Genomic DNA, 12,370 nt, shown 5'->3' on the forward strand with positions numbered 1-12,370 from the left:
AGACAGGGGGAACGTGGCCAGTTTGGAGGGAATGGTTAATAGCAGCGGTGATCAGGGGACTTAGGACAGTGATATGGGTTTTTACCAGGGAGGTTGGGAGAGGGTCCAGGGGACAGGTGGAGGATGTAATGTTATTATTACATTTTTAATAAATCATTTAATTTTGACCTTGTGGCCTTAGCAATACACAAGCCGTTCTTTAATGTTGCCTTGTGCTCCTTTTTTTTTTTTATTGTTTTATATTTTTGAACATCCATCCATCCATCCATCCATCTTCGTCCGCTTATCCGGTGTCGGGTCGCGAGGGGAGCAGCTCCAGCAGGGGACCCCAAACTTCCCTTTCCTGAGCCACATTAACCAGCTCCGACTGGGGGATCCCGAGGCGTTCCCAGGCTAGGTTGGAGATATAATCCCTCCACCTAGTCCTGTGTCTTCCCCGAGGCCTCCTCCCAGCTGGACGTGCCTGGAACACCTCCCTAGGGAGGTGCCCAGGGGGGCGTCCTTACCAGATGCCCGAACCACCTCAACTGGCTCCTTTCAACGCAAAGGAGTAGCGGCTCTACTCCGAGCTCCTCACGGATGACTGAGCTTCTCACCCTATCTCTAAGGGAGACGCCAGCCACCCTCCTGAGGAAACCCATTTCGGCCGCTTGTACCCTGGATCTCGTTCTTTCGGTCATGACCCAGCCTTCATGACCATAGGTGATATATACCATATTTTTGAACAGACAAATACAATTGAACAAGGTGCTCCTTTTTAAATAGAGAGAGAGAGAGAGAAGAGATGTGTCACCTTTTTCAGCCCTTCTGAGTTTGCAGGTATGATTTAAATATAACATTATAGTCATTATGGCCTTTAGAATTTTTTTTTTTTGTGGAGGTGGGGTTTTGTCCTTAATGGCATTTTTTTCCCCTTACATTACTTTTACTTTTATACTTTAAGTAGTTTTGAAACCAGTACTTTTACACTTTTACTTAAGTAAAAAGCTTGAGTTGATACTTCAACTTCTACAGAAGTGTTTTCAAACCCTAGTATCTATACTTCTACTTGAGTAATGAATGTGAATACTTTTGACACCTCTGCAGATAACAAACAGCGCTAAAATGCACCTGATACAGACTGAATGAATTTCTTTCTGAAACAGAAAACCCAGAGTTCCCCTCATCTCAGGGTTAACAAACTCAGAGTTTTCACTAAACCTGCTTTCTGAAATGGACCCCTGGTGCTTTGTGTTATCACCTTACCTTTTAACTGTGTTTTCAAGTTGCTGCTAATGCCACTTTCTATAATGCTATCTTATGAATTGTTTAGGGGAAAATGAGAGATTATGACTTTGTTTCACATACATACAGGTACAAAGCCAAAATACAGTAGCTGATAAAATCAGGAAAAATTAAACCTGTTGAGCCACTTCCACACATATGGAATTATGTACTTAACAAAAAAGTGTGAAATAACTGAAAACCTGTCTTATATTTTAGATTTTTCAAAGTAGCCACCCTTTGCTTTTTTATTAATAAGGGAAGAAATTCCACAAATAAACCCTGACAAAGCACACCTGTGAAGTGAAAACCATTTCAGTTGACTACCTCATGAAGCACCAAGGGTTTGCAGCGCTATCAAAAAAAGCAAAGGGTGGCTACTTTGAGGAATATAAAATATAAGACATGTTTTCAGTTATTTCACACTTTTTTGTTAAGTACATAATTCCATATGTGTTCATTCATAGTTGTGATGCCTTCAGTGAGAATCTACAATGTAAATAGTCATGAAAATAAAGAAACACATTGAATGAGAAGGTGTGTCCAAACTTTTGGCCTGTACTGTATATTGTTGGCTTAGTGTGGTTGTTACCAATGCTCTTGTGGACTGACAAAGGCAATAGTAATACATAATTATTCCTGGTCAGAATTTGGCGTCAACAGAATGAGAACATGGATCCGTCATGCCTTGTTGCCACTGGCCAGGCTGGTGGTGGTGGTGTAATGGTGTGGGGGATGTTTTCTTGGCACACTTTAGGCCCCTTAGTACCAAATGGGTATCGTTTAAATGCCACAGCCTACCGGAGCATTGTTTCTGACCACGTCCATCCTTTTATGACCACCATGTACCCATCCTCTGATGGCTACTTCCAGCAGGATAATGCACTATGTCACAAAGCTTGAATCATTTCAAATTGGTTTCTTGAACATGACAATGAGTTCACTGTACTAAAATGGCCCCCACAGTCACCAAATCTAAACCCTCTAGGACATCTTTGGAATGTGGTGGAACGGGAGCTTCGTGCCCTGGATGTGCATTCCACAAATCTCCATCAAATGCGTGACGCTATCCTCTCAATATGGACCAACATTTCTAAAGAATGCTTCCAGCACCTTGTTGAAAAATTAAGGCAGTTCTGAAGGCGAAAGGGGTTCAAACACGGTATTAGTAGGGTGTTCCTAATAATCCTTTAGGTGAGTGTATATTTGGTGACTAATTTATAATTTCAAAAGGATGATTAATAAAATGTACCCTGTGTTTTACCATTTGTATGCACAATTCCAGCACTGTTCAAACCACTGTGAAAAGCTGTAGTTACCAGAAGGCTCAGTAGTTACCTTGTTCTGGTTGTAAAAAACACTGACAGGGGGAAAAAACAGGTGTTTTAAGTACTTTATATTCTCAGATTCTTACTGGAAGAGGTGTGAAACCTGCAGAGCAAGCTCTCCAGGCTTGATGCTGCCTGGTGGCTGTGCAGTATTTGCGGTGTGCTTTTTTGTGACTGGATTGTATATTGTCGGCTTAGTGTGGTTGTTACCAATGCTTTTGTGGACTGACAAAGGCAATAGTAATACATAGGCTAATTATTCCTTGACGTTAAAGTGGGTCAAAATTAATTCCTTTGTGTTTCTGAAAGCTAGAATACACTCAGTGAGTGTTTGATGTATGTGACATTTCAGCAGGTTGACTCCAATGACAATTTCCAAATTTCATCTTCAATTTTGAGTGTGAAGAACTGGCAGTAAAGCCATAAAGTCATAAAGTAGCATATTAGAAAAAACATTTTAACATGTGTCCCTCAATGTTAAATTAAATCTGCACGCTTGTACGGATGACAGTTACTGTTGCAGTCAACGTTGTTGGGAGTTTTATGCTAAGTAGGCCTATTTTCAACACAAAGTGACACCCTTGATTTTACCCGCATATGGGATGATATATGATGTGGTGTGATTGATGTTTCCACATTAGCCCTACCTTAACTCAGTTTTTTTTCTTCTTTATGTCTCCAAATGCTGACAAACTAGTTTTATTCTTATTAGCATTATCTGACATCCATCTCGTTAGTTAATCAACTATAACTTGTAGGTGTAACCTTTAGTTCACATATTCCTGTGACAAACTAGTTTTAACAACCTGGTTGTGTTCCAACCAAAAGCATTTTGTACAATACACCTACAGTGCTATAACAGCACAGACTCATGTCTTTATGGTGTAGCTTTATGCATGCTTATACATCCCTTAGTACATTCATGTGGATTTTTTATTTAGTATCTTTTCTTTTATTGTCCATGCTATTCATGTGGATTTGTTATTTGATCATCCTGTTTGTGATGTATGTGAATGTTGTGTGTGATGTCTTTAAGCTACTGGGACCTTGAATTTCCCCTTGGGGATCAATAAAGTATATCTATCTATCTATCTATCTATCTGTATGGAACAAGTTTAAAAGTCATTTTTACTCAAGCTATACAATTTGTGCTTATTAGTTAGTGTATTAATCCCATCTGTGTAATAGGTTGCACAAAAAAACACACAGAAAATAGACATAACTGTTCAGTGAAGGATCATTTCCTCAGGCAAAAATTTTTTGAATGTTGTTCTTCTTTTTGGCTTCTTAAAACAACTCTTTACAACTTGTTATATAATTGATTCTGAATCATCCCAGTGATTCACCATAATCAAGCCAACCAGCAGAGATTTTGCTTAATAAATTTACATCCAAATGTTGTACTGTATGTTTTAGCTTGATACCCAAATGTTGTAAACGTGTGTAGCACACAATTCTGGATACTGTGCAAAGGTCTCATCGGCAGCTATTCATTCTCATATCTGTGTGGCTCCTCGTCACATTCAGAATCAGAAAGGGTTTTATTGCCAAGTACGTTTTTTGACACATACAAGGAATTTGTTTTGGTGTTGTTGGTGCACATCACACATTCTCTAAATGTAATATTAAACAATATAAGTATAGGTATAAACAATATAAGTATATGTACACAGTATGTATTAAATTAAAAATAAAGATAGAAATAAAATAAAATTAGGGCCCTGTATACTCAGTCCCTCTTTTCTCCCCCAAGTCCTATGCCCCTGGCTGTAAATGTTATACAGGCACAGTCATGTTCTCAACACACTTAGCTTCACTCTCTGCACTGGTAACTCAAAGAAATAGAAAATAGAGCGAATTAAAGCTGTTGTAGGTGTTTTTTTAGACTTTTGCACCTCCTTTTGGCTCTGTTTTCAGGCTTTAGATAATCTAGCCTGTGACTAGATACGTAGGCCTATCATGGGTCTTTTCTAAAAGAGCCATTGCAGTTAAGTTTAGCCAAGAAAAGGTGACTGTCCTGCGACGACAGTTAACTTTAGGCGCTAAAATTATTAGAAAAAGATTGATAATTGTCCATGCACCATCAGAGTCTTCACAATCACTGATACATCCCATTACCACAGAGTCATCAGAAAACTGCTAAAGATGGTAGGACTCTGACTGGTAGCTGAAGTCTGTGGTGTGGACAGTGATGAGGAAGGGAGACAGGACAGTCCCCTGTAGTGTAATCTTTCCTTTTACAGCCCCCTAATTACCGAGTATTAAGCTGTTAATTACATGGTAATAATATTACATTATTAGGTAACTACCAGAGAGTACCAGAGAAACTACAGCTGAAGTAAAACCTCAAGTAGTACTCGTTAATTTAACAAAGTACGATGTAGTTCTGACCAGTTTAGGATGGTAATAACTCAGATAAAATTGTATCTTCCTTAGAAAATAGGCAACTTATCCTTAGAATTCCCCCCTCAATTACCCAGCAATAAAAGGTACAAATTTAGTTATCCAGGGTTTATTTTGTAACGGCCCCAGTTTTATTGTGTACTTTCTATGAATTTAAATAGTCCTTTCCAATTAATTAGTTTTATGAAGTTATTGGTCAAGGCTATATGAGCTTTATTTGATTTACCTTAGAAAATATAAAACATTACATCAGTACTTACCTGGTAACACTCACTGGGTTCAGTCAACCCCAACTTGAGTATAACTTGAAACTAGCCTTGTTTCCAGGTTATTACCATATACCTTGTAATAGATTCCTACCTTTGTTTGTACAGTCAACACCAACTTGTACCATACAGGTTCCACAAAATAACTGAAAAACATGAATATTTACACATTAAAAAGATTGAAAATGGACTTTAAAAAGGAAGTCTTGTTTGTTCCCTGGATAACATTTCATTGCTGAGTAATTGAGGGGGCATTTCTAAGGATGAGTTGGATATTTTCTTAGGAAGTAACCAATTTTATCTGAGTTATTACTATCCTAAACCGATCAGAACTACATGGTATTTTGCTGAATTGATGAGTAATACTTGAGGTTTTACCTCGTACTTCAGCTGTAGTTTCTCTTTAATTGCCTACTTATTACCAGTGGTAGTTACCTAATAATGTAATATTATTTCCATGTAATTAACAGCTAAATACCAGGTAATTAGTGGGCTGGTATTTTAAGCCCTTAACTTCTCCTTCCAGGCAGCGCTGTGACCGTTGATTTCAAGGCACCTAACCAACCTTAACCCTAACCATAGCCTAGAGTTGCTGTTTTGAAAAGGGCAAATAGCAATGATGTCCTTGGAGGGAGGAGAAGGACCCCTAATGGAGGAGGGAGAGCAGATTTGAGGGGGGGGTTGACCCTGGAGGGTGGCAGGGTGGTGGCCGCTGAGTCAATTCCGCATGGTAGTGCGGCGGGGGGAGTGTTAATGAAACGGCCTATTTCTGTGACGTCCTGTTATGTTCTTAAACCCCCCAACAAAGCACAAGTTTACAAGTTTTCAATTAGATCACTAGATTTCGACATTTCCTACCGCACTTGAAGGCAACTTTATTTCGAGAGAGAGAGAGAGAGAGAGAGAGAGAGAGAGAGAGAGAGAGAGAGAGAGAGAGAGAGAGAGAGACAAAAGAGAGGAGACAGACATAGCGAGTTTATTTAGCTATAACTCCAGGGCAGTTCTGTGCTTGTGTAATGTATGTTTTTTACCCTTATACTTTTAAATCTCTCTTTTGGCAGCGTTAAGAAAATCTAAATGACGTGATCATTTGATATACGAGGAGGAAGGAGAGGCTTAGTCCAATTGAAAGATTAAGCAAAAGGTTTAATAAACAACATAATGAAAATGACAAGACAAAACGCAAATGTTACACTGCAGCTGACAGCGGACTGAATCATGCTTCTCCTTGTGGGAGTCACATAAAAACTTGTCTTGTAACATGACAAAACAATACACTGTAAACAGCGGTCTGCAGAACCTGCTTCCCTTGGGGGGGTCACAGTTTGCAGCCCTGAATCATTCTCTGTTTAAGAATATTCCTTTAGGATTGTGGATGTTTCCTTGAATGGAAACTGTCCCAGGTTAAGGACACACCTCTGATTTCAGGCTTACTCCAGGTCACAGACAAAGGTCGTTTATCATGGTAGTGCCAATTCTATTCAACTTTACAGAGATATGCATTTCCTTTGTTCTAATCAAGTCTGGCCCAGCAGGGAGTGGCTCCACAAAAGGCAGAAGCAACAGGTACCTTTCCTGTGGGGACTGTGAGTCTTCTCCAGTATGCTAAATGTCAGACAAGACCTGATGATTCTTTAGAAGCTTGAGAAGATGTGAGCCAGACAAACGCTAATGTAGTTATTTGATTAGATCTAGCTGCAGGCTACATAAAACCAAAAGTACATTGTTTTCAAAACATAAGCATGGTTTTAACTTTTTTTATCTTCAACAGCAGCGATAAAGGCAGTGATGTTTCCCGTTTACTGTATGGGACTCTCACACCACCTCAAACCAAAGCTCAAAACACACAGAAAAGTCTGAACACAGGTTACACGATTGGCCACCGCAGCGTGACGTGGGGTTGCGTTTCTCCAAAGTCAGTCTCAACTTTTCGCTGCAGGCCTGCTGTGTTTCTTTGAGTATCCCACCTGCGGCAACCCCCTTTTTCAGCTCCTTTAACCAGCTCTAAAAGCCCTCTTCTTGGAGTTAAAATGTCCTTAATGTCCCTTGTTACCCATGGCTTGTTGTTTGATTAACAATGAACAGTCCTTGGTGGGAAAATGGAGTCCACACAGAAGTTTATGTAGTCTGTTATGCACTCAGTAAGCCCATCAATGTCCCTTCCGTGCAGCTCACTGAGTGCATTCCAGTCATCACCTCAAAACAGCCCTGCAGTGATTCAAAGGACTCCTCAGACCATCTCCTCACTGTTCTGGTGGTTACAAACTGTCTCTTAACCAAGGGCACATAACAGGGATTGAGGTGGATTAGGTTGTGGTCTGACCTGTCCAGAGGGGGGAGGGGTGAAGAGCTGTATGCCTCCTTCACATTAACATACAAAAAGTCCAGGGTCTGTGGTTGGGCAGCTCACATACTGTATGTAGTTGGTCAGTGTTTTTTCCATGGTGACATCATTGAAAACTCCTGATATTATGATCACTGCATTGGGGTGTTTAGTTTGCAGTTTTGCGATAATGCTGTCATGACGCTGACGCGAGTGACTTCAGACGCCGACGTTGGGTTTGCTGAGGGTGGGATGTAAACTGCCACAACAATGACATGAGGAATCTCCCTGGGAAAATAAACCTGCAGAGCAAGTTCTCCAGGCTTGATGCTGACTGGTGGCTATTTCTCCTTTAGCTATGTTGATGTTACCACTGTGTACAGCACCACTGCAGCTACAGTGGGAAGTCTGATGCTGAGATTGAGCAAACAGGAAGGGATCAGGAAGCGGTTGGGTGGCCTGACTAAAGGTATTTTTTACAGACACAAGGTAGACTGCCACAGTACTAACTCCAAGCCACATGCATTGCATATAGTATAATACAGCCAATTAAAGGCAACCATTTTTAAATTTTTCATAACACATTAAAGATGCTCAACTCTTCTGCCAGGTTTTGTACTTTAAATTATCGTATTAGATGCTCAAAATAAGCTCTAAGCACTGACACTGTGCACAAAAACACACTGAAAATAGACAGATAACTGTTCATTGAAGGATCATTAACCTCAGGCAAAAATATTTTGAGGTCAAGCCAGGGCAATAGGTGTTGCATTTTCTAGATTATTGTTTTCCTTGTTGGCTTTTTAAAACAACAACTCATTACAATGTGGTTCCAACTTGTTATATAATTGACTCCACCATAATTAAGCCATCCAGCAAAGATTTTGCTAAATAAATTAACGCCTAAATGTTGTACTGTATCTTTGAGCTTGATACACTGAATGCTGTAAACAGGGTCAAAGCACAAACTTCTGGACACTGTGCACTATAAAGAGCTGCTTGCATCTTAAACCTTACATTTAAAATAATATATAACTATCTAAAATGAAGTGATTCAGGAGAAGGCCGATTAATTTCGCTGAACATCACTTGGAAAATGAGAACTTTTTTTTTTACATTATACATATAAATTTAATCTTTATAGTCTAGTTGCACTCTTTACAAGCTTCAGCAGTATCAATACTCTTTAAAATGGAATGGCTTACATTAAAATTACAGTCGGAATGTGTGTTGCACTATGATTGCATTAATTTATTATTTTCTTTGACAAACTCAAAACTTACAAATCACTGTTCAAAGATAATCTGTTTTATGTTTGGTTAGATTTAGGTCAAAAAGGGGAAAGGGTTTAGGGAAAGATCATGGTTTGGGTTAAAATTATTACTTTTATTAAGGTTAGGTTATAGTTACAATCACAAGGTTAAGGAATAGTGATAGGATAGTGGTCATGCTTTTGAAAAAAAATTTGGAAAACAGCAGAGTTTGTTGTTTTGTAACAATGTTACCTGATTTCCTCCTTTGAGCCTATCATTTTTACCACAGGTTTTACTACAGTGGGGTACAGTGGTGTTTGCCACACCATTTTACACAGGTCTAAACCCTTCCTAAACCTTTAACTGCAGCTAAACTAATGGCAGTAATAGGTGTTTCCCAGGGCCTGGGAGTGCCCTGTAATGTTTATACACAAACACATCAGCAAGGGTTGGGTACCTAGAAATAGCTCTGTGTTAGGAGGCAAAATGGCAGGCTTTTTCCCAACAGTTCACATCCGGTGACTCAGACTAATGTAATGTTAACACATAAAGCAAAGTAGTTCCTTTCAGTTTTATAATTAGGCCTGCTTTGGCATGTTTATGACATGTATTGTTGTGGTTAATGTCAAGTTGTCATTACAAATAGTGTTTATTTCGTCAGACGAGACGAGACTGAATATGTTCGTCAACGACCTTTTTTTCTATGACTAAGACGAGACGATGACGAGACTGCGCCAATGTCCAAAAACGCTGACTAAGACTAAATTAACATGCATTATTGTTGACGAAAAAAGACAAGACTAAAATTTTTTGCATGAAATAAAAACTAAGATAAAATCTCTCTTCATTTTCGTCTACAATCGTCTCTACTTTTCCATCTTGAGATAGAATATTTAGCTGTTACTGGGTTGGGTACCGAGACCCGGTGCTAATACGACCGGTGCCTTAACGACTGTTATTTAGCGGACCCAATAGCAACGCGGATTTCGGTGCCACTTAAATGCCTGAGCTTCTCTCTGATGCTCCTAAACAGACGTTAGAGGCAACCGAAACATCGCTGCATGGGGCGCTAGTTAACACTATACTTGGCAGCAGGTAACGTTAGCCTACCGTTAGCTAGTTAACACTACACGTGACAGCAGGTAACGTTAACCTACCGTTAGCTAGTAGCTGGATTAAACACGGTTAAAATGCTGACAGCTAAACGGTTTAAAAGTTTGTCTGTATTTCACTGGAGAGGATTCCAACAGGGGGGACGTACGACAGTCTGCAGCTGCCGTTGTCTGAAAAACAACACATATGTTGCATTCACTTCAAACTCGCCTTGCCAGCCTCGTGCTGCTTTCAATGTTATTGTAAAATAAAATTTTCCTATTCAATGGTTGTTTTGTCGTTTAACAGGAATTTAGTGGTGAAATGAGGAAGAGGCTCGATATTTATATAACTTTATATAATGTATTGTTATATAACTATTTGACTGAAATAGTTATCAGAAATAATCTCAGAAATAATTTGTTATTTAAAAAAGTTGAAAATAGATATATTGAGTTCTCTTTTGACTAAAACTAGACTAAAATGACGAGACTTTTAGTCGATTAAAACTTGACTTAGATACCTTGAGCTCTCTTTTGACTAAAACTAGACTAAAAGGACAAGATTTTTAGTCGACTAAAACTTGACTAAGATACCTCGAGTTCTCTTTTGACTAAAACTAGACTAAAATGACGAGCCTTTTTTAAGATATGTGAATGACTAAATATGACTAAAACTAACAAGGACATTTGGCACAAGACTAAGACTAAGACTAAATAAAAAATGGGTGACACAAAAACAAAGACATCTCAAACAATGTCAACTGTGCATAAAAAAATGACATAATTGACGGAATGACACTTAATGACAACAGTCATAGAGATTCATACATACTCCATGTTCATGACGGGTATCATGTCATGGTAATGGCAGATACATGTCAGTCTTATGCACACCGCTTCAAATAAAGTGTTACCCATTAAATAGCTGGGGAAATGCACCTACAGTGGTCGGTGATGATATTGACAAAATGATAATAATTGTCTGAAACCTCAATTAACTGCAGACTAGAGGAAATTTTGAAAAATAGTGGAACTGAAAGAGTGAACAAGAAGGTGATTTTGGACACAGCAAGTGTAAGTCAGTGTTTAGCTTCAGTCTTCAGATTTGAGCATGCTTCTCGGGCTGCACATACATTTGATCAGCTTGATTGCATTGCTGACATTTGGGAGGTGTGCTGTCTGCCGTTGGCTGTTAAGTGTTAAGAGTTTTGCTTAAGTGCACTGACTGGGCTTGGCTTTGCGTGTTTTCCAGCAGGCTTAATATTTGAAGGGGTAATTTCTTGGCTATACCTAAATAATAATAATAATAATAATAATAATAATAATAATAATAATAATAAGGTAATTCATGTATTCAGAATAAAAGTGAGTCACCTGTGCATTAACTGGAAGTCAGTCTGTTGCAGTGGATTTATTTAAATAGCTGCCACTTTGTTAAACAGAGTCACTGTCTCCCTGGTGCTTTGTGTTATCATCTTACCCTTGTTTATAAGTTGCTGCCAATGCAACTTTATGTAATGCTCTCCTATGAATTGTTGAGGGAAAAAATAAAAAAAACTTTTTCTTTAAAAATCATTCTTCCTTCTATATTTCTTCTTGTGATATTATTTCTTTGTTTCACAAATACTTACAGGTGCAAATTCAAAACACAGTAGCTGATAAAATCAGACAAGGAAGCTGAGGGAACAAATAGACCTGTTGAGCCACTGCCAGCAATCTGTGTCCCTTACTATGTTTCAGGAAGTCATTCGTGCAGCATGTTTCCCATAGTTCCATTTGCAGGTTGACAGCCTTCTTGTAATGAAGTGTTTCTTTTTCTACACACAGAGTGGATGAATACAGCTGAAGAGAGAGGATAGTAAGAGGCTATGGTAAGGACAATGGCTGATTTACATGTTTGTGAAAATGCCTATGTGTTGGGATTTTTTTTTTAGTGTTGGTGTTTTTCAGGAATGTTAGAATGTTATATGATGCCTTTTCAACAAACCATAGTTTTGTAAATGTGTGTGAAATGATTGAAGTTAAAGTGAAATAGTTTTCCCTGATAGTCAATCTATTTGTTTTGACTCATCTGCGTCTTTGATGACTTAGGCTGGGCAGAATTGGTGTGTTTTTTGGGTTAAATTATTGTATATTGTTGACTTAGTGTTACCAATGCCTTTGTGGACTGAGGCAGTACTAATACACACTTATTCTTTGACATTTAAAGTGGGTCAAAATAAATCCCATTTATTTGTGTTACTAAAAGCAGGAATATACTCACTGAGTGTTTGATTTATGTGACATTTCAGCAGGTTGACCTTAAGATATGTTTGTTTTCATAGTATTTACATTTGTATTTCAATACTTTGCTGGCTCCTTTATCCTCAGTGAAAATGTAATAATAAAATGACTGCATCACCAGCATTACAAGCTGTCACTAGAATGAAATTAAATAATA

At 38.6% G+C, this 12,370-nt stretch overlaps 1 protein-coding gene across 1 annotated transcript in view; it reads left to right on the forward strand.

The window, feature by feature from the left end:
* Positions 1 to 11,717: 11,717 nt before the first annotated feature.
* LOC120546377 (mucin-5AC-like) overlaps positions 11,718 to 12,370 on the forward strand; it is a 61,321-nt gene continuing 60,668 nt past the window's right edge. Inside the window, exon 1 of the mRNA XM_039781304.1 lies at positions 11,718 to 11,801. The gene's annotated coding sequence lies outside the window, so the exon portion shown is untranslated. The remainder of the gene's footprint in view (positions 11,802 to 12,370) is intronic.

The sequence above is a fragment of the Perca fluviatilis genome, chromosome 18 (assembly GCF_010015445.1).
Source record: "Perca fluviatilis chromosome 18, GENO_Pfluv_1.0, whole genome shotgun sequence".
NCBI lineage: Eukaryota > Metazoa > Chordata > Actinopteri > Perciformes > Percidae > Perca > Perca fluviatilis.